Source organism: Caretta caretta, chromosome 7 (genome assembly GCF_965140235.1).
Source record: "Caretta caretta isolate rCarCar2 chromosome 7, rCarCar1.hap1, whole genome shotgun sequence".
In the NCBI taxonomy this organism is placed as follows: domain Eukaryota; kingdom Metazoa; phylum Chordata; order Testudines; family Cheloniidae; genus Caretta; species Caretta caretta.
The window spans coordinates 41,048,061-41,070,070 of record NC_134212.1 but is presented as its reverse complement, the minus strand read 5'-3'; the positions used below and the strand labels follow the sequence as shown (position 1 = coordinate 41,070,070).

The 22,010-nt window shown below is 42.1% G+C and overlaps 1 protein-coding gene across 3 annotated transcripts in view; it reads left to right on the top strand.

The window, feature by feature from the left end:
- Positions 1-22,010, top strand: part of ATP2B2 (ATPase plasma membrane Ca2+ transporting 2) — a 748,369-nt gene that overhangs the window by 245,300 nt on the left and 481,059 nt on the right. For 2 of the 3 annotated variants that reach the window (XM_048858209.2, XM_048858213.2), the window contains one exon: positions 5,464-5,571. The exons of the other annotated variant lie outside the window; for it this stretch is intronic. The gene's annotated coding sequence lies outside the window, so the exon portion shown is untranslated. The remainder of the gene's footprint in view (positions 1-5,463; positions 5,572-22,010) is intronic. 3 annotated transcript variants of the gene reach the window in all.

Sequence of the window (22,010 nt, the reverse complement as noted above, 5' to 3'; positions counted from 1 at the left end):
GCCTTTTTTCCATGCGGATGCCATAGTGCTTTCAGCAGACAGTGCAGTAGGACTGCTAACCATTGTCGTCATCCACAGTTTCTGCTGCCACTTTGCTCTCCTGATGCTATGAATCCACCTCGCAGGTCCTCTATATGAGCATAGTCATCCACTGCTTCTGCTGGCATTCTGTCTCCTGGTGGTCTCGCAGGGCTGCTTCCGCTGCAACTCTGCTCGGCTGCTCTTGTTTCGCCATACCATGACAAGCATGCAACCCGCTCAGCTGTTGTGTCCTGGCAGCTGTTGTGTCCTGGTACTACGGTGCAGTAGGTCTGCAAAACTGGTCATCCAACCACTGCTTCCCCTGCAACTCTGCTCTCCTGCAGATGCCATACCACGGCAAGCATGGAGCCCACTCAGATCACCGCGGCAGTTATGAGCACTGTAAACACCTCACTTATTATCATGCAATATATGCAGAACCTGCAAAAGCAGGCAAGGAGGCAATGAGAGTGATGAGGACATGGACACAGACTTCTCTCAAAGCATGGGCCCTGGCAATTTGGCCATCCTGGTGGCAATGGGGCAGGCTCATGCCATGGAATGCCTATTCTGGGCCTGTGAAACGAGCACAGACTGATGGGACCGCATAGTATTGCGGATCTGGGATGATTCCCAGTGGCTGTGAAACTTTTGTATGCATAAGGGACTTTCATGGAACTTTGACTTGCTTTCGCCTGCCCTGAAGCGCAAGAATACCAAGATGAGAGCAGCCCTCACAGTTCACAAGTGAGTGGTGATAGCCCTGTGGAAGCTTGCAATGCCAGACAGCTACTGGTCAGTCGGGAATCAATTTGGAGTGGGCAAATCTATTGTGAGGGCTGCTGTGATCCAAATAGCCAACACAATCACTAAGCTGCTGCTATCAAGGGTAGTGACTCTGGGAAATGTGCAGGTCATAGTGGATGGCTTTGCTGCAATGGGATTCCCTAACTGTGGTGGGGCGATAGACGAAACGCATATCCCTATCTTGGGACCGGACCACCAAGGCAGCCAGCACAGAGACGGAAAGGGATACTTTTCAATGGTGCTGCAAGCACTGGTGGATCACAAGGGACGTTTCACCAACATCGAAGTGGGATGTCCGGGAAAGGTACATGACACTTGCATCTCCAGGAACTCTGGGTCTGTCTGAACAGCTGCAGGAAGGGACTTTCTTCCCAGACCAGAAAATTACCGTTGGGGATGTTGAAATGCCTACAGTTATCCTTGGGGATCCAGTCTACCCTTTAATGCTGTGGTTCATGAAGCCATACACAGGCACCCTGGACAGTAGTCAGGAGCTGTTCAACTATGGGCTGAGCAAGTGCAGAATGGTGGGAGAATGTACATTTGGACGTTTAAAAGCGCGCTGGCGCAGTATACTGACTTGGTTAGACCTCAGCGAAACCATTGTTGTTACTGCTTGCTGGGTGCTCCACAATCTCTGTGAGAGTAAGGGGGAGACATTTATGGCGGGGTGGGAGGTTGAGGCAAAGTGCCTGGCCGCTGATTATGTGCAGCCAGACACAAGGGTGGTTAGAAGAGCACAGCAGGGTGCGCTGCGCATCAGAGAAGCTTTGAAAACCAGTTTCATGACTGGCCAGGCTACGGTGTGAAAGTTCTGTTTGTTTCTCCTTGATGAAAACCCGCCCCTTGGTTCACTCTACTTCCTTGTAAGCCAACTGCCCTGCCCTCCCCTTCTCCTTTTATCACTGCTTGTAGAGGCAATAAAGTCATTGTTGTTTCAAATTCATGCATTCTTTATTAATTCGTCACACAAATAGGGGGATAACTGTCAAGGTAGCCCGGGAGAGGTGGGGGAGGAGGGAAGGACAAGGCCACACTGCACTTCAAAACTTATTGAATGCTAGCCTTCTGTTGCTTGGGCAGTCCTCTGGGGTGGAGTGGTTGGGTGCCCGGAGGGCCCCCCTCCCCACGTTCTTGGGCATCTGGGTGAGGAGGCTATGGAACTTGGGGAGGAGGGAGGTTGATTACACAGGGGCTGCAGTGGCGGACTGTCCCTTTCCTGCACCTCAACCATACACTGGAGCATATCAGTTTGATCCTCCAGTAGCCTCAGCATTGCATCCTGACTACTCTCATCATGCTGGTGCCACCTTTCCTCTTGATTCCGCCACCTCTCCTGTTGCTCCCACCACCTGTCCTCACGTTCATTTTGTGCTTTCCTGGACTCTGCCATTGTTTGCCTCCACGCATTCTGCTGGGCTCTTTCAGTTTGGGTGGACTGCATGAGCTCAGAGAACATTTCATCGTGAATGCATTTTTTTTTGCCACCTTATCTGTGCTAGCCTCTGGGATGGAGACGCTAGTGGCAGCGTTGAAACATTTGCAGCTGCGGGAGGAAAAAAAGGGAGAGTAAAATTGAAAAAGACACATTGGCCATTTAAAAGGAGGAGCTGATGTTTTTGATTTCTTTTCAGCCACAGACAAACAGCCCAGCAGGAACGGCCACCTCTGAATGTCCCTTTAATAAAATTCTCCTATTTCAACCCGGTGACCATGAATGATATCGCTCTCCTGAGGATAACACAGAGAGATAAAGAACAGATGTTGCTTGAATGCCAGCAAACACCGGGACCACATGCTGCCATGCTTTCTTATGCAATGATTCCAGACTACGTGCTACCGGCCTGCCGTGGTAAAGCCTCCTACCATGGAGGATGGAATAAGGCTGCCCTCCCCAGAAATCTTTTGCAAAGGCTTTGGGAGTACCTCCAGGAGAGCTTCATTGAGATGTCCCTGGAGGATTTCCGCTCTATCCCCAGACACACTAACAGACTTTTCCAGTAGCTGTACTGGCCGCGAATGCATCCCAAGTCTTCAGGGCAAATTAATCATTAAACACGCTTGCTTTTAAACGTGTATTATATATACGAAGGTACACTCACCAGAGATGCCTTCTCCGCCTTCAAGATCCGGGAGCCTGGGTTGGGAGGGTACTGTCTCCAGGGTGATCAACAGTTCCTGGCTGTCGGGGAGAATGGTTTCTCCGCTTGCCTGGTGTGTGCTATCTTCAACTTCCCCCTCTTCGTCATCCCCCAAATCCTCATCCCTGTTGTGTGAGACTCCCTTGCAGGAGTCCACATACAGGGGTGGGGTAGTTGTAGGGGCACCCCTTAGAATTGCACGCAGCTTGTCAAGGTTCCTCCCCCACTCTGAACTCTAGGGTACAGATGTGGGGACCTGCATGAAAAACCTCCTAAGCTTATCTTTACCAGCTTAGGTCAAAACTTCCCCAAGGTACAAAATATTCCACCCGTTGTCCTTGGACTGGCCGCTACCACCACCAAACTAATACTGGTTACTGGGGAAGAGCTGTTTGGACGCGTCCTTCCCCCCAAAATACTTCCCAAAACCTTGCACCCCACTTCCTGGACAAGGTTTGGTAAAAAGCCTCACCAATTTGCCTAGGTGACTACAGACCCAGACCCTGGGATCTTAAGAACAATGAACAATCCTCCCAACACTTGCACCCCCCCTTTCCTGGGAAATGTTGGATAAAAAGCCTCACCAATTTGCATAGGTGACCACAGACCCAAACCCTTGGATCTGAGAACAATGAAAAAAGCATTCAGTTTCTTACAAGAAGACTTTTAATAAAAATAGAAGTAAATAGAAATAAAGAAATCCCCCCTGTAAAATCAGGATGGTAGATATCTTACAGGGTAATTAGATTCAAAAACATAGAGAACCCCTCTAGGCAAAACCTTAAGTTACAAAAAAGATACACAGACAGAAATAGTTATTCTATTCAGCACAATTCTTTTCTCAGCCATTTAAAGAAATCATAATCTAACACATACCTAGCTAGATTACTTACTAAAAGTTCTAAGACTCCATTCCTGTTCTGTCCCTGGCAAGAAGCAGCATATAGACAGACACAGACCCTTTGTTTCTCTCCCTCCTCCCAGCTTTTGAAAGTATCTTGTCTCCTCATTGGTCATTTTGGTCAGGTGCCAGCGAGGTTACCTTTAGCTTCTTAACCCTCTACAGGTGAGAGGAGCTTTCCCCTGGCCAGGAGGGATTTCAAAGGGGTTTACCCTTCCCTTTATATTTATGACACAGCTCATCATAGAAGTGGCATGTCTGGGGCTCGGACCCCGAGCCGGCATTTGACCCTTTGGTAGGCTTGCCTCAGCTCCTTAAGTTTCACGCAGCTCTGCTGCGGGTCCCTTTGATAGCCTCTGTCCTTCATACCCTTGGAGATTTTTTCAAATATTTTGGCATTTCATCTTTTGGAACAGAGTTCTGATAGCATGGATTCGTCTCCCCATACAGAGATCAGATCCAGTAGATCCTGTTCGGTCCATGCTGGAGCTCTTTTGCAATTCTGGGACTGCATGGTCACCTGTGCTGATGAGCTCTGCATGGTGACATCTGATGATGAGCTCGCCACGCTGGCCAAACAGGAAATGAAATTCAAAAGTTTGAGGTGCTTTTCCTGTGTACCTGGCTAGTGCATCTGAGTTGAAAGTGCTGTCCAGAGCGGTCACAATGGAGCACTCTGGGATAGCTCCCGGAGGCCGATACCATCGAATTGCATCCACATTAACTCAAAATTCGACCTGGCGATGTTGATTTCAGCGCTAATCCCCTTGTCAGGGAGGAGTACAGAAATCAATTTTAAAAGCCCATTAAGTTGACAAAAATGGCTTCGTTGTGTGGACGGATGCAGGGTTAAATCGATCTAACACTGCTAAAGTCAACCTAAACTCATAGTGTAGACCAGGGCTAAGCCTCAGCCTCGTCAGTAGGTGCATCCTGTGGTTCCTTATGGCAATGGGGCAGCACCTTTCTGCAGCTCCCTTTCAGTCTCCTCTGGGATCTAAGCAGCAAATACAGATTCCATGCACCATGACCATTGCGGTCCACTTTCCTTGTCCTTTATCTTCTTTTTCCCCACTCATTCCCTGGTTTCAGACCCCATACCTCTTGTACTGCTAGCCCTCCTTCGTCAGCTTCACAGTTAATATTCTGTGTTTGTCCTGTGAGTACCGAATATGAGTAATGTTGCATAGCTTCACAGTGTGGACCAGCTTTGGGGTTTGAATTGTTGAAGGTATACACATATATTTTTCAATTAAAAAAACAAACCGAAACCAAAACAACAAATTGCAGTCAGATTAGCCCCAAAAGAAATGTATGTAGGTGACGCATACTGTTTGTTAAAATATGATGGGTCGGGTGATATTAGGGCTACAGTGTTCTAAGCCACTGGTATAAATATTTATGCCACAGGGTTAAGAACTTTTTAACCACATAACTACATAATGATATGTAACCATTTATGGCACTGGATATTTGTTCCCAGATGGAATGGAAGTTTTTGTTTGCTTGCCCTATTACTTTGCTTAATCTTTTAGGGTTTGTCATTGCTAATGTTGCTTCCTCCCCCCTTCCCCTTTCTCTTTTTCTTTCCAGTTTTGAAGCCAAGATTGATTAACTAGACTAGAAAGAAGCAGCTGGTGGTCTGATTTGCATCCTTGTTTATGAAGCATTCATTCATTTTTATAAGGAGAAGCCAATACTGTGAGTTTTTGTTTAATGTTCACAATTTCAGTGTGGGTTACTATAATGCTTTAACCAGAATCCTTGGGGAGTCCAATTATTCTTGGTAAATCAAATCTTGACTGACAGTTTAGTGAAATCAGTCAAGCAAATGAGCGGTTTATTCACTTTACCATGCTACAAATCAGCACATCCCTCCATTTAATAACACCACAGTGGCCCATGTTATTTAAGGAGAAACTTGCTGGCTCTAGAGAATTAATCTGCTTTCTTTTTATTTTTTAAAAGGTAGACACAAAAAAAGGAAGATTGAAAAAGAATTCTAAAACCAGTGTTGTTTGGGTTGTATAAAATATGAGAGAGAGACTGCATTGGTAATGAATTACGTAATGGCCAATGCTAAAGAATTCAGGGCAGGAAATATAAAGCGAAGTGAAAACACGAAAAGATTGCAATACTTCTTAATGGCACCTACACAAATAACCACTAGAGCTCTAGTTTCCTGCCATTTTGTTTTTCACCAGGATTTTAGACCATTTACATTGCTTTCTGCAATGGGAAGGGGTCAGCTCCTCATATGTGCCATCTAGTGGTTGGGTAAGGGTGTGACAGGCGCTCTTCTATCTTGAGGAAGTATTTCTTCAGACAATGCACAGTCAACTTGTGAAACTCTTTGCCAGAGGATGTTGTGAAGGCCAAGACTGTAACCGAATTGAAAAAAAGAACTAGATAACTTCATGGAGGATAGGTCCATCAATGGCTATTAGCCAGGATGGACAGGTATGGTGTCCCTAGCCTCTGTTTGCCAGAAGCTGGGAATGGACGACAGCGGGTAGATCAGTGGTGGTGATTACTTGTTCTGTTCATTCCCTCTGGGGCATCTGGTATTGGCCACTGTCGGAAGATACTGGGCTAGATGGACCTTTGGTCTGACCCAGTATGGCTGTTTGGGTACTTATGAGGCTCCCTGTTCATAGCTGCTCCCACCCTGCAGTGGTCTGTCACCTTTTGTGACTCTGCCCTCTGGCTGGGCCACGAGTTGTCCACCCTTTTCGGGGTACATAAAGAGTCCAACAATGACTAGTTTTACTGCCCAGCAAGGGGCTTCAGGTTTTGCCCAGCCAAAGTCTGAGAGTTGAGACTTTCTGGGATATGGGGTCTTCCTAATCTTGAATCCCTGATAGGCTTTTTGCCTCCGGCTCCATCGAGGGTGCGTAGGGAACCCAGCCCACTGTCTCCAACAGGTTCTGGTTCAGAGTCCAAAGGTAGGTGGCTGAACCCTGTAGTCCTGTGTGGCTGGAAGGAAGTACTGCAGTGGGGCAGCCTTCCCAGGCAAGAGGGTAAAGCAAAAACATGTAAGCAAAATAAACCAAAGAAGGAGTCTCCGACCTTGCCAATGTTCAGAGTCCTTTTTCCCCAGCCGGTTAGGTTAGACCATCGATAGTCAGGGGCCCCAGCAGCAGTAGGTCTGCTCACTTGCATGGGCTGCCTCCAACAAGTGTGCTACTCAGTCTGATCCTCTTTAACCGCCCCTCCAGCTTTCCACACATGGCAGGTGTGGTGGGCCAGTGATGTCTGGGCCCAGAGCAGCTCCTTAACTCTTTCTTCAGTGTGGGGTTAGTACACCCCCATCACAATGTATTGCAGCAACATTAACTGGGCTGTTTTTAATGTGCCCTTGTTAGGTGTGTGTACTTTTGTAAGTGTTCTATTATAGATCTTTAACAGCATGGATAATTGTACATAAGATAAAAATTTTAAGAAAAATATCAAATAGAAAATATTACATCCATGCAACGTGACCACAAACATTGCTACGAATGCCTTAACTTTTATCTTCTCTGTGGCACCTTAAACTCACATAGAAAGATGGCAACATTAAACCTTTGCTCCAGCGTAATCTTTTTCTGTTCCTAAAATGTGCCATTATGAATTATGCAAAAGTAAACCGTCTTAGTGGTCACCATAAAAACAACAACATCAAAAAAAAACAACCCCCCCCGACAACCTTTCTACTTTTCCTTAGATAAATAGGTAAGTATACCACAGTATTTTCGGTATTACCTAAATTTCTCTACAATAACTAAACAGAATACCTAGAACATGCAAATACGAATTTAAAGTTATGTAGTTATCTGTATGACAAACTAAGGGTAAACACTAAATTGTCAAACATATTATATTTTGTGTAATATAGGTATTCACCATTTAATATCATTTACTTTTAATAGGAGGTACCACTGTGAATGTTTCCAGATGGATTCAAAATTATTTATTGACGAATTTCTAGTCTGGCTGCTTTTTACAGATGTATGTAAAAATTCATTTTAATCTAAACTTTGCATATCCTAATCATTGTCTGTCTATATTTTTATCAGTTTAAAACAGGAGAAAAAATGTGTTCATGAAGAGCATGCTAGTAACTTTATTATTATTTAATAAATGCAGTGTTTTAAACACTACTACTAATTGACATAATCTCTTTCACAGCAGTAGTCTATCAATATTGCTTTAATGAAGGGTTTTAATGGGTTCTATAAAGGGTAAGGAGCAAAAATTGCCACTATCTAACATCAGTTTTTTCAATATGTTCCTGAAATGAACAGTTCTCAATAATATTTAAGTAGTCAGACATTTAAATGCCTGTCCATAGGAGATTAAAAGACTTAAAGAAGAAATACTGTTATTACGGAATGAGCTTTTTGTAATTCAGTTATGAAAATGGAGACAATTTTTTTAAAAAATTCAACTCTTTCAACATTTTTGTAAAGGAACATAGATGAGTTTGAAATGTTATCACCTAAACAAAGTTTTGTGTACTTGTGGAACTTTAGAGACTAACGAATTTATTTGAGCATAAGCTGCAGCTCAGTTGTAGCTCATGAAAGCTTATGCTCAAATATATTTGTTAGTCTCTAAGGTGCCACAAGTCCTCCTTTTCTTTTTGCGGATACAGACTAATACGGCTGCTACTCTGAAACAAAGTTGTGTGTTTCTCATGATAATACACAATATTGAGGCTCTCATTTTTAGGGATGTTCATTAAGATGTAGTGGGCTAATGCCCCAACATAATCTGGATTCTATAGAATTCTCTCTCTTCCCCCCACCCCGTCTCCGTCTCTCTCTCTCTCTCTCCCTCCCCCCCAACTGAAGAACTGAAACTTGCATTTATATCAAGAGTTGAATACATTATTTCAGAAATGTATCCATTTGATTCCATTGCAGTTTTAAATAACATTAATCAGGAGGTACTGCTGATTTGCCTGTGGGATTTTCAGATTAGCCAATGAGTTTATTGGGGTTACTTCTTCCTCATCAAGGTCACTGAGGGTAATGTACTGTAATTGTTGTTCTTTTCCAAAGTGCCTCATATATGAAATCCAAGGAATTTCACTGTGTCACTCTTTTTGCTGTTTGTGTAAGCCATTAAGGGAGAGATGAGGAGACGCTTTGGACTGCAGTCTCCCCTTTGTGGAATCTAGATTGCAGTGTCTAATTACACAAGCCTCTTGCTAAAAAGCTGTAACTCAGTCCAAAGAAACCAGAGGGACACTCATTGGTATTGGGAAGCATTTGAAGAAATGGGTGGCAGTTGCATCTGCATCAACAACTGAGTGTTCACCTGCCTTTTACTGGAATGGTTTTTGGACTCAAGTCCTAGTGGACCCATTGGTGCTCCTTGTTTCTCAGACTGGTGGTGATGACTCTGAGCGCCTTCAGTTGTGTGCAGCTTCCAAAGAGGTTGTAGTCATTTCTCTCTAATTTGGACCTTGCAACAATATTCCATGTCTTTTTACCTCTAGGTCAGGCTGCACTCTACATGGGGCTCTCCTGGAAGTCCACCTGAAAGCTCAGGCTGGTGCACAATGCCTGTAGCTAACACTGATTGCCCTTGACTCTGGAAGCTGAGGCTTTACTTTTAGTTTTCACATATTCTCTTATTTTCTCTTGACACAAATGTTATGATACCCCTTACAGTATCACTTAGGGGCACAACCATGATCAGGAACCCCTTGTGCTAGGTGCTGTACACACACTTAGTAAGGCCAGGTCTACACTAGGGGTGCTTATACCATCCAGTACACTATTTTACTAAAGCACACCTAGTGTGGATATAGCCTATACCAGCAAAACTGTCATCCTTATCAGCATAGTTTATTTCAGCCAGCCCAAGCAAAACAAGCTACATCAGCAGAAATGTAGTTTTGCAAGTATAATTGTGTCTACAGTAGAGGCCTTGGTAGCACAAATAAGCCAACTACAAATCACACCCTTGACACGACTATGGTGACAGAAATTTGTAGTGTAGACCTGGCTTATGAGAGAGTCCCTGACTACTCTTCCTCTACCTGTTGTGTAGTTTTGTGTTTTCTTTTGTTTTAAATTTCTATGATGATAGTCCATCTTTAAATATTTTAGCGTGCCAGTCTCCAGTGTTTGGCAGGGAAGAGGAAGATGTGCTAGCCAGCCAATTTTCATGGCTCGTGTGCAAATATGGGAACAGTCATTCAGATGAGTTATGAACAATGTAGGTGCCTCTGTGCCTGCAGTTGTTTGATTTGCCATTCTCGTCATTGCATATGCAAGTTAGGAATCCAAATGTACACGCCTGCATTTTGAACAGCTGCATCTGAAGATCAGTTCTGTGGGTTTTTTCCTACTTTTACTGGTATCAAAGGTAACTTATTTTCAAATCATATAAAAATAATTTAAATCTTTCAAATCAGTTTTATTTATAATAGGTCAAGAGTTTTAATACTATGCCATTGTTAGGTTTAAAGAGACAATAACGGTAGGTATGGTGCTAAGTAATACCTAGCTCTAATATTACACATTTCATCAGTAAATCTCAAATCACGTTACAAAAGAGGTTGATATTATTGTCCCTGTTTTACAGATGGGAGGGGAGAGACTGAGGCATAGTGTGGCAAATGGAGTTGCCCAAGGTTACTTAGCCTGCCATTGGCAGAGTTGGTAATAGAACTCAAGTTTCCTGGGTCCAGTTCAATGCTCTACCCACTATGGCACACAGTGTGATGATTCTTTTTGGCTATATAGTACAATGCTATTCATTGTAATGTTTCCTTAAAAATTGCTAGGTGATATTCTGACTGTGTACATATTGCTTTTTAGACATCGTCTCTTTAGACAAGTTCTTCCATGCATTTAGTTATACCTCACCAATATGCTACCTTTGAGGGGTAGCATATGAAACTGATGTGGTCTGTGACTAATTTTAGAAAGGTTTATTCCCCCCTGGTTGTGTCTGCTGCTGTGGGTGTAGGTTGGTATTCTCTACTATGTTTTACTCCCTAATAGGTTTTTAAAATGACAAAAGTACACTCTTTTTTTTGAGTGCTGAAGATGGGGCAAGTTCCTGGGTTCCTTTTATAATAGATCAAAAGTGTGTTACTGTATCCCCTGCTGTATTTCTTACACAAATATATGGACAATATTTAGAATGACCCTTGTTCAGCCTGCTGTTCGGGTCACTCAAACACTGATTTTTGTGTGTGTGAATCAAACGTGAAATTAATATATAAGATGCTTATTTTAAAAAAAGCTACAAGATGTTGTCATGATGTTTTAATGTCTTTTCTCTGCCTTCTTAGCAGTCTTGATTATTATTTAACATATACTAGCCATTGAAAATGACATTGAGATTATCATAAAGACAAATGTTTGTGTTTTGTTTTTTCCTTGTCACACTGTATAAGCGTACTGTTTTTCATCTGACTGGAGTGCCTGGATTTAACATGGTCTCTTAATGGTGCTCACAAGTTGAGCAAGATTCAGAATCTAGTAATCAGATGAGACACCAATGAAAATCCTGATTATGGTGGAAAGTGGGGCTGGTGGTTGAGTGACTGGTGTATTTGCCTCTAACATGCTCTTGCACTAGATATTTAGTGATCCCTGTTCCGGTGAATGAGTTGTGAAACTTGGATCCTGGGACATTCGGGTTGTTAAAGATTCCATAGGGTTTTTAATAGAGCAGGGTGCAAGTTCAGCTTTTCTTTTTAAAAGAAATTTAAATCAGCTTTTCCATTTTAATAACTTCTTACCAGTTTTAATTATTTTGAGTCCCTTCTCTCCTTTTATTAGATTTGCTATAAAATGTTCTGATTATACGGAGATAATTGCAATTGTCCTATAATGTATTGTAACATTGTGCTTTTGAGTGAGGGGCAGTGACTTGAATTTTCATTCCCTCCTGATGTTTGTATCTGAAGTACCATGGTTGTTACTAAAGAAAGCTGTTTGAAAATGACAAGAGGGGCAGTTACCCAAGTTGGAATTTGGCCTGGGATACAGAGGTTAATTACAGTGGGACAGATGTCAGGAAGCTCTTACACAGGAACTCAGGGGAGCACAAGATGTTTTTCTCCCCCCCACCCCCCCAACATAACCATGCAAGTTGCTCTCACAGTAGCAGTTGCTTCTGGGGGTGCAAGGCCTATTGACCTGTACGCCCCTGGGGAGCAAGACTAAGATTCTGCCCCACCATCCCCTTTGGCACTGGCCTTCTGCTACACCAGGGCAGAGCAGTCTGGTGGTATACACACAGACGTGAGGTGCAATCTTGGCAGCACCCCTCCTGTCGTGTTTGTCTCCACCCAGCCCCCTCCATAGAATTGTACTCTCCAATACTTACTAGGAGACCATCTTAGGAAAGGAAAACAGAGGGCTAGACTGTGGTATTTAGACTACTTGTTCTTTAAACTATAGTTTGCACGATTGAATGCTTGCTGTGTTCTACCCCCATGGGTGAAGGTGCTTCAGTGGTAAGCAAAGTGATACTCCGCTTTGTATATCATGTGGCCAGTTACTATAGCTCAAAGTGTTTAGGAGTTTTATTTGAATGAAAAGTGTTTAATAAAATGCAAATCTATGATTATTGTTCATCTAATTTTCATGATTGAGTTCTAGTGACTTTTTTTTTGGTGCTTCCACTTCTTTTGCTTAATCCTTAATCTTCATGTTAATTTCCGCTTCTTTCTCTAAAACCACCAATCATTTGTTATCAATACCAGCAATTCCTCCTACAGCTCCCCCTGCCCCCCCCCCCCCATTGTCAGGTTGTTCTATATCTAGTAATCAGTCTCCTGTATCTTGGCCTGCAGGACCCAGTTCAGCAGATATATCTGAAAGGTGCAAGAGCTACTCATCCTAGTTTAGCTTGGTCTAAGCTATTTAGCACTATTTCCAAGGATGGTCCCTGTGTGCAACTCAGCATGGCTTTGTTTAAATTGCACAGCACTGGTACCTACTATGTGATATCTTGAATCTCAGCTCACTACGGCCAGGTTTAAATTGGGTCAGGCTTAAATGAAAGCTAGGTTTTTACTCTAGATTTTCTGGACAGGTGTCAACAAAACCTACAGCATCCCAGATATTTTTTTGGGGGAGGGGAAGCAGCTATATTCCCAAGAGGCAACCTTCTTCAAACTGAAAGTCAAAAGGGGATCTTTTCTCATTTAAGCCCTTAAAGAAATCTGTGGAGTCTGCTACTGACTTTACAAAATCTAAAAATCAGGCTTGCTGCTCTCCATGAAGGGGACTTTTCCATCTCCAGATAAAAGGAAACTCTTATAAAAAAGGATAGTTTCTTCTCGTCACTGCCATCATCTAGAAAACTGATCAAAAGCACAGGAATGTAAGACAGAGTGAAAGGAAAAACTGTGTGTGAGAGGTTTTTACATTGCGGTGAATTTTCAACATTAAGTGCATTGGCTTTTCAAAAGTGGAGGAAAATAAGAAATATAGTTTTGTTCCTCTGTAATGATTTCCAGCCAAGCAACTGGCACAAGCCACATACTGAAGATGAAGTTGCAGCTTACATAGAACTGCTGATATCTGGTACCCAGGTACTTCATCTGGGATTTGCCAGAGAGCCAGCCGGAAAACTATTTGTTGGGGAGATTGCCCCAAAGTGTTAAATAGAGAGAAAAAAAAAAGAGCATTCCACACTCTGAATTTATTTATTTATTTTTACTTTCTCTGGTCAGACCTATTCTCTCAGGTTAAATTAGAATGGTAGGTGCACAATGTGATAGGAAATAATTTGAAGGTGTTCTTTTAAACTGATGGCAATAAACAAGATTTTCCTGCTTATAAAACCATGTTCACCAGCAGCACTGGACATGTACATTAAGTATGAATTGGATAGTGGGCAAGTGAATGAAAACAGAAATAGGAAACTAGCTCACAATTAATGCAAGTCATCTTCCTGCTCCAGTTTACCAGCCTCTTTGATTTTATACAGATTCCCCTTGATCTACCTGACCACCATTCTTCACCTGCTCATTCCATTTTTCTAATCTTGTGTGCCTGCTCACCTCCAGAGATGGGTGTGACTCCACTTGTTCTGTCAGTGGAGAATTCTTTACACTGCCACCATTCCTCTGGCCTCTGGGAAATAGCATTCTGTCATGCTGAAGATGTGTGATTCACCACTGTAAATGCTTTGGCTGTCAATCCAGCTTGAGATATTGTACTGAAATGGAAATAAAATCTGTGCCCAGTGGGCTCAGACATAACTTCCAACAACAAAACTGTATTTCTTCTCCTACTTTGTTAAACTACGTGCATTTCTATCTGTCAATGCACTTTATGATGTTATAAGGTGAAAATAAAACATACACTCTGATGTGACTAAAGTGAATGAGATTATAGCTGGTGGTAAATCTTGGGTAGTTCTCTACTTTAGCAATCCCGCAAATAGCCATCCTGAAAACTAACAAATGCAAATATAGGGACTGATCCAAAGCCCATTGAAGTCAGTGCAAAGAAAAGATTCCCGTTGATTTCAGTGGGCTTTGGGTTCGGCACATATAGTTTAAAATGTATAGGGAGAAAGTGTTTTGTAGTGGTACTAAATGTCAGGAGGCTTCAACTCTGTATTAGAGTTGATCGATGGGGTGGGAAGAGACCATGAAGAACTTTTAAAAGGAAAACAAACAATGAAAAGAGAGGGGTGATGCAGTCCAAGTGGTGAGCCAGAAGATCATTTATGCAGCAATGTTCTGACTACACTTAAGGGGTGGCAAGATGTGAATTTAAAAATAATTTTTTTTTGGCCAAACTGGAGAAGATTGCAGTAGTTAAGACATGAGAATCTAAGGCCACTATTAGGGTAAGAGAACTTTAACTCTGCCACACTGTAGCTTTGCAAGCGTTCCATGTTTCTATTTGCCACACTCTAAATTTTTCAAAGTTGAAAAAGTTATAGAAAAAATGACAGAGCAACAGAAGGAAAATACAATTCTGCAGCCTCTGTTCAGTCTTTTTACCATCCCATTATTTTCTTCACAGACTGCAGCCTTAGTCAGCCTTTATTCAGGCAAAACTCTTGGTGAAGTGAATGGGGATTTTTCTTGGCGTAGAACTGAAATATTTGGTCATAAATTAACATAGTAAGGAATGTTCACTATGTTGTATTTTGGTGAAAAGTTGTTAGGGCCAAGGCCAATGCACAAATGTGCTCACAAGAAGCATCTTCTATAGCATTTTCAGTTCCTTCCAGTCTCTCTCCTCCTGTCCCAATCATGTTTATGATATTTGCTTAACTATACGATTTGCTTGAAGTATTCTGTAAAAGTGACCTGTTTTCTTAGACTGTGTGGTCTTCAAGCCTGTTTGTGAAAGTGGCTTGTGGAGGGTCATCTTAGATTGCACACCCTTTGGGGTGGGGACAACACTGTACAAAGCCGAGCACAATAGGACTACAGTCCTGATTGTCATCTTAGCACTCTACTGCAATGCTAACAACAATGGAAAACAGTGTTTTCCCTCATTAATAAAGTCTCCTTAATCTCGGTATTCTGACTGCTTCTTTCCCTGGTTATAACATCCTTATTCATGAAAGCAAGGAAATGCTCCTAAAGCAAATATTCAATATTATGTAAACTGACTTACAGTGAACCTTGCACATTTGCAGTGACCTATGCCACTTAAGATCAAAGCATAAATTGTAGGGGCTTGGAGTTTGAAAATCTCTAAACTTATTTCTGAAATCCACACATTACAACACATCTCTGAAGGGCCACTGGGCCACACTATGAAGGGTATGTGGGGTTTTTATTTTTTTTACTCTTGAAAAGGACTTGTTACAGAGTGATAAAGTGCAAAGTATCTTTAGAATCAAAGGTGCTATATTAGAAAGAAATGGCATCCGGAGGGACAAGTGAAGAAAAAGTATGTAGTCTCCTGTGTGTGCACGCACACACGAATGACTCAAACAACCAAAGTCTAGTATATTCTTTTCACTCCCCACGTCTACAATACTTCTCAATTTCTCAGAGAGGTTATACAGGAGGTTCCTTAGTGAAAAGAGATTTTTTCATGGTATAGTTTTTAAAGGTTTCATCTGAGACAAGTAATTTCTTAGAGTAAACCATATTTAACAGTTTACTTGTTCTGGCTTTCTGGCAGTTTTTATTCTTTCAGAGGTTCATCTCTGTTGATCATGACTTTGAAAGCTGACAAATTATCTTTGGAATATTAGGAATTCACTCAAGCTGTTAGGCAGTGCTATAATATACACAATATGCAATACTTTTAATTCAGTTTGAAGCAGTTTAACTTTGATCAACCTAAACTCAACAGCAGTAGAAACGTCAAAAGCTTATCTATCTTTAGTTTGCTTCCTACTCAGAGTATCATATGACTTCTTCATGAGCACGCTTGTGGTGACAAGATGGTGAGATAGTAAACTGAGGCACAAATGTTAGATCACACATAAGTCAACAACAGTGCCGGGAATAGAACCTCACAGTCCTGAGTTTGAGTCCTCTGCTTTAATCATTAGGATGCTCTTCCCCACAAATTCTCTGGCTCTCTCCAAAGTGAGCCAATCAAGGTGGTGGTAAAGGTGAGGAATGTATGTAAATGTCAGCCACCTTAGAAGAGCTTTCCTACACAAAGGACTTAGTGAGCAGGAGGTGGCTTTATAGGCTCTAGAAAGATGGATTTGCATTGGATGCCTTTGTGGAAGAGGCAATCACAGATGCAAGTATGTTCTGGGTTTAATTATGACCCACAGAAAAAATACTAGCTCACTTCTCTCCTTAATTTTGAGTTAATTGGCACTTACCTAATTGATTACATTTTAAACCATAAATGGGTGATTTCTCTGGTTTTTGGGCATCATTGCTTCTACATTGCTTGCAATTGATATTTATGAAATATTTCCTAGTGGCTAGGACCCAGTTTCAAGGGGTTTGAGGCTTGTCAAGGGTACACACAAAGACTAGGCACCAGACTTTTCTGTTTGAATTGATTGTCAGCATGTATAAGTAAATGACATAACCCTTTATGACAAAGAGGTGCATATTAACAAACCAGAGCACATGACTTAATCTTCATTCTCATACTTGGTTCAGTGGATATAATAGTCCCAATATATATTGTCTTTTGCTGTTTGTTGTTGGTTACTAAAGTATAACAATCAGTGACAACTTGCTGATAAGAAAAGCAGACCAGAACCGAGACATCTGAAAAATCTGTGTTTAACATCTCTCTGTCTGTACAATAAGGAATGCTCCACTATGAATAATTATGCTTTCTGTTTGAAAATTCCAAGTAATGGCTCACCATGTATGTTGTCATCCATTGGGACATTAAAATTAGAGACCTGTGTGGGACTATTTTAATCCCGCTCCTGTCCTACCCTGCAATTCCCACTCCCACCTGCTCCTGCATGGTTTCTTGAATTTTTACCCCACACCCACTATTATGGCAATAGGTCCTGTAGGACCCACAGGATCTCAGTCCTGCTGCGGGGCTGTACATTAGAATTCAATCTCTTTTGATTCAAGAGAAACTCGGAGGTCACTCTTGGATCTTTACTTGTGAAATTACTTTCCTTTGTGTGAAAGATAGTTATTGCCAGTGAATAGTACATAACTTTGGTCTCCTTGCAACACTGGGTGATGTTGATTGGGGCCAATAGGGTGATGAGTAGAGTGAGTGAGTCTGTGAGCCATATTTCATGCACTGTGAGGAAAGTTGAAGAATAGCTAGGCAATGTGGGGGCTGAAATATTGTGCCTTTATAATTGTCAGTCACATTTCAAATATATTAGTAATAATAGTAATACCAAGCTCTGTCTGGAGCTTCTCACTGGTAGATCTCCAAGTGCTTACTAAGGAAATCAGTCTCCTTATCACCACTGTAAAGAAGAGGAGACTGAGGCGCAGAACAGTGAAGTGATGTACCAGTGGCAGATTCAGAAAAAACTTTAGTTCTATTCCTGGATCCCACCCAGTCCAGTGTTTAACCAGTAGGCAACATACCCCCCAGTGCCTCCTAATACCTCTCCTAGAACCCCTAGGAGAACTCCTTTCCTAAGCAATGGATTGGTTAGTCTCTGGTTGAAGGTGATGCCTTCCTATGTTCACTCCTGTATTTTGTGTAAATTATCTGGCAGCCCCTGTGTATGCACTGTTGAGAGCTGGCAGATTTATTTGTAGTGGATTTGCCTTCATGGGGAATTGGTCAGAGTCTGAGCACAATGCAAAAGTCATCTTTAACACTAAAGCAGGTCTCTTTTCTTCATTTCACTGTTTCCACTTTGATACTCGAGTGTTATGTCTTGTTACTCTGAAGTGACAAGGCAACAGAGCACTATAAATTAGTCGTTCTCTCTGTCACCGGGTTTGGGGTTAGACCAGTAAGGGGTTATGTCACTTACTTTGAACTCTGGTGTCTCACAATGTTTTGCTGCTGTAGGTCCCAACCAGGCTACAAGCATGCAAGTCACAACCTGAGTATCTGTGTGCTAAACAGCCCTGCTTCAGCAGCTCTGACCCTAGTACCGTGTCTACAGCCCCACTTTGGCTTCCAGCAGCTTTGGTTACTACTTGCAGGGTTATCCCAACACACTCCCAGTCCCCATTTTTCCCAAGCTGTATTCTGTGCAATGTCCAGCCCTCTCCTGGACACTTCAGAGAAGAAAAGAGGTTAATTTGTTCCTCTAAAGACACACAAGCACATCACAGCTTATTAATTCAACTGAGGTAAATACACTCTTCCATTTAAACACAGCACTGCCTTGATTTATAGTAAAAGTAAAACACATTTTTTAATAGGACATAGGTCAAGTGATGCTGAGCAAAAAAGGAATAAATTTAGAATCTGTTATAAGCAAATAAAAGTGAAACTTAATCTAACAAGGTACAGGCTTTGTTCAAGGTAGTTTCTCTCACCGGTAATTCTTCTAGCCATGGCTGACTTTCTTTCAGTCAGACCCTTCCACAGAAGTACAAGGCTCTGGCTTCTCTTGTATTCGCAAGTGAAAGACGTTCACATAAGTAGGTTTCTCACCTACATTCAGACCCTAGAGTCTTCAGCTAAGTGCCTTCTAGGCTGCGCAGCTGCCTATTAAGCCTCATGCAGGGGCTCAGGGCTGTGTTGGGAGAGATGCCTTTCCCCCAGCACGGACCTGCTGTGATGGGGAGAGGTGCCTCTTCCTGCCCCCCCTGAGCCCAGGTGCTGCTGCGGGGGGAAGAGAGCTGGGGTGAGTCCTCTCTCCCCACCGTAGCCCCCAGGCAGCTTGCACCCCCAGCCAAAGCCCTCACCCCAACTCTCTGCCCCAACCCAGACTCCCCTCATGCACCCCAAACCCCACATCCTTGGCCCCACCCCAGAGCCTGCACCCCCAGCTAGAGCCTGCATCCCAACCTTCTGCCCCAGCCCTGAGGCCCTCATCCCTGTCCCCCCACCGCATGAATTTTGTTACGTGCACCAATATGTGTCACACATCACCTCCATATTGGTGCAGGTAACAAAATTCATTCTGCACGTGCATGGGAAACATTAGAGGGGACACTGGTCTTCAGCCTCCCCCATTGGTGAAGGACATCTTTCTAAGGCTACGTCTACACTAGAAACTTTAAAGTGCTGCTGCGGGAGTGCTCCCATGGCAGAGTTTGAAGTGTGTGTGTGGTCACATGTGAGCACTGGGAGAAGCTCTCCCAGCACTCCTGGTAATCCACCTCCACAAGGGGAATAGCTCGGAGCACTGGGAGCATGGCTCCCAGCGCTCGGATCCTGTCCACACTAGTGCTTTAAAGTGCTCAAACTTGTTGCACTCGGGGCGGGGAGTGTGTGATTTTTCACACCCCTGAGCCAGCAATTTAGAGCGCTATAAAATGTAAGTATAGACAAGCCCTTAGTTTGCTATATCTTTGTTCTCTTCTGTCTATCTAGTAATGGATGCCAAAGATGGCTTCTGTCTCTGCTTATCTTCCAAAGTTCAATGACTTTGTTTCAACAGGCAGGGTGATCTCATGCTATTCTTCACTTCCTGTGGTGTTCCCTCCACCTGTATGTAAATAGGGCTTTCATGGTTTTGATCCCACCATGCTTAATGTACATAGGAGACAGATAAATAGCTGTCTAGGAGGGAACCTGTTTCTCCCTATTTGGTCATAGATTTTTAAAACATAATATCATTAAATATCCAGATTGTGAAATGTCTGTATTAACACTATATTAATCACCAGAGTGTCATTAGCTTTCAGAAAAAAACCTCTGTACGCTTTTATAATACAATAATCAGTTGATTCAATTTCTCATCACTTAAGGTTCAGCCCCGTCTTTATCGGCAAGTAAACTTTTGCAGTGTATTTTTTGAAAAGTAAAACGTAGACCAAGCTTCTTTCTCCTGCTGGGTTTGGATGCTATGCTGTAGCCTCCCCTTAGGTATGTAAAAATGGACCTTTGTTGTCTTTGCCTGAAAACTGGGCTGGTCAGAGAATCAAATACACATTCCTTTGTTTAAGGCAGTCTGTGCTTGTGCGTTGATTGCCAAACACACCTAATAATACAATTCTAGTGCATATCTGTAACTTTTTGTACTCACCCTGTGCATACATCATACAAGAATATTGATGATCAGTAAGTTGTTAATTTTCTATCATCTTACATGAGGCCTGTTAGATACAGGCTATAACCACTGACTTGGTCAGGCCACCTTGAAACTCATTACCCTAGACCAGTGAGCTGTTTGCCTTGTAGCACTGGGATGCACATTTCACAGTGACATTAATAAACACTATGCTGTTAGATTTCAAACGATATATTACATGCCACTTTTTAAATATCTTTACAGTGTGTGAGGTGTAATGGGTATGTCAGGCCTGATGAGTTGTTGACATAGTAATGAACCACAAATGGGCCTCTCTTTCATCCTTTCAATGGGTTTGTTTTTTTTAAAAATTACCTCTGTAATAGACTGCCCCATTCTTTCCAGGACAAACATAGTAAACTCGACATTACAAGCAACTATAGCATTGTTATAACCATATGAATATTTTCTGTTTAAAACTTTCTAATTAATTTGAATGAAAAGGAATAACTTCAGTTCTTTATAGCATCCTGTCTTCCTTTCCTTGCACACATTTCTATACCTGTCTCTGCACTGCAACAAGGGCTTATGCCACAAATACTGAAAAGAGGCTTTTAAAAATGATGCAGAAGTAGGAAAAAAATTGACATGAGACCCTTACAAGCCTGGAAGTATTCAAACCTTGTTATATCTGTATATTTCTGGTTTAGAAATTTCGCTGGGAATGTCATCAGAACTGATTTTCCATGTAATATTTTCTTTTTGCATTTGGTTGTTCAACAATTTGTCAAGATGTCTTCCAGTTGGATAGTAATAAATTGGCAGTACAGAAATTAAGTCATATAGAGGAGCACAATAATAGACAAGAACTTGGGTTTAATTTTGATTTCTGGGTGAAATTCTTGTTATATCCAATTAATTCACCTGTTCCTTATAAGGACCCAATTTACTTGGGTTGGGGGAGGAGAGAACCAAACCTCCTCCTCTCCCCGCTCCCTGAAAGTCACCACACTGGATTTTTATAGGGTGGTTTGTTCTTGCACAATTGAGTGCATAACTCTCGTAAAAATGTGAACGGTAAAAAAAAATTTGGATTTTAAACTTATTCATTCATTGGTGAGGAATTTGAGAGTATGGTAACTTCACTCACATTGATTGGGAATATATAGTTTGCATATATTGTTTTTATATGTTCCCTTTGTGATGCTTGCTTGGTTTAATTGGATATGACAAATTACCCTTTGGCTTCTCATCTGTTGAGGCCCAGTTTAATTTATAAAACCAGGTGATCATTTCCCACCTTGTCTCTTCTTCATGTGACGAACAGTACAGTAATACAGTGACAACTTAAAATAAGTTCAAGTTCTGGATAAAGAATGGATGCCATGGTTTTGAAAATATCAAAAATACTTTTTGAATAGTAAACTAGTTGAGATGGAGGGAAAGTGTAAACCCAACAAGTCACATTTTTATTAGAGGGACCTGCCTTACAAATTGGGTTTTATTAGTCAGTGTCTTGGATTTACTGCACAGGAATTTACTGTACACATCTCATACATAAATTAATCTTGTACAAATAGATACAGATTACAAGAGGAGAGGAGGCA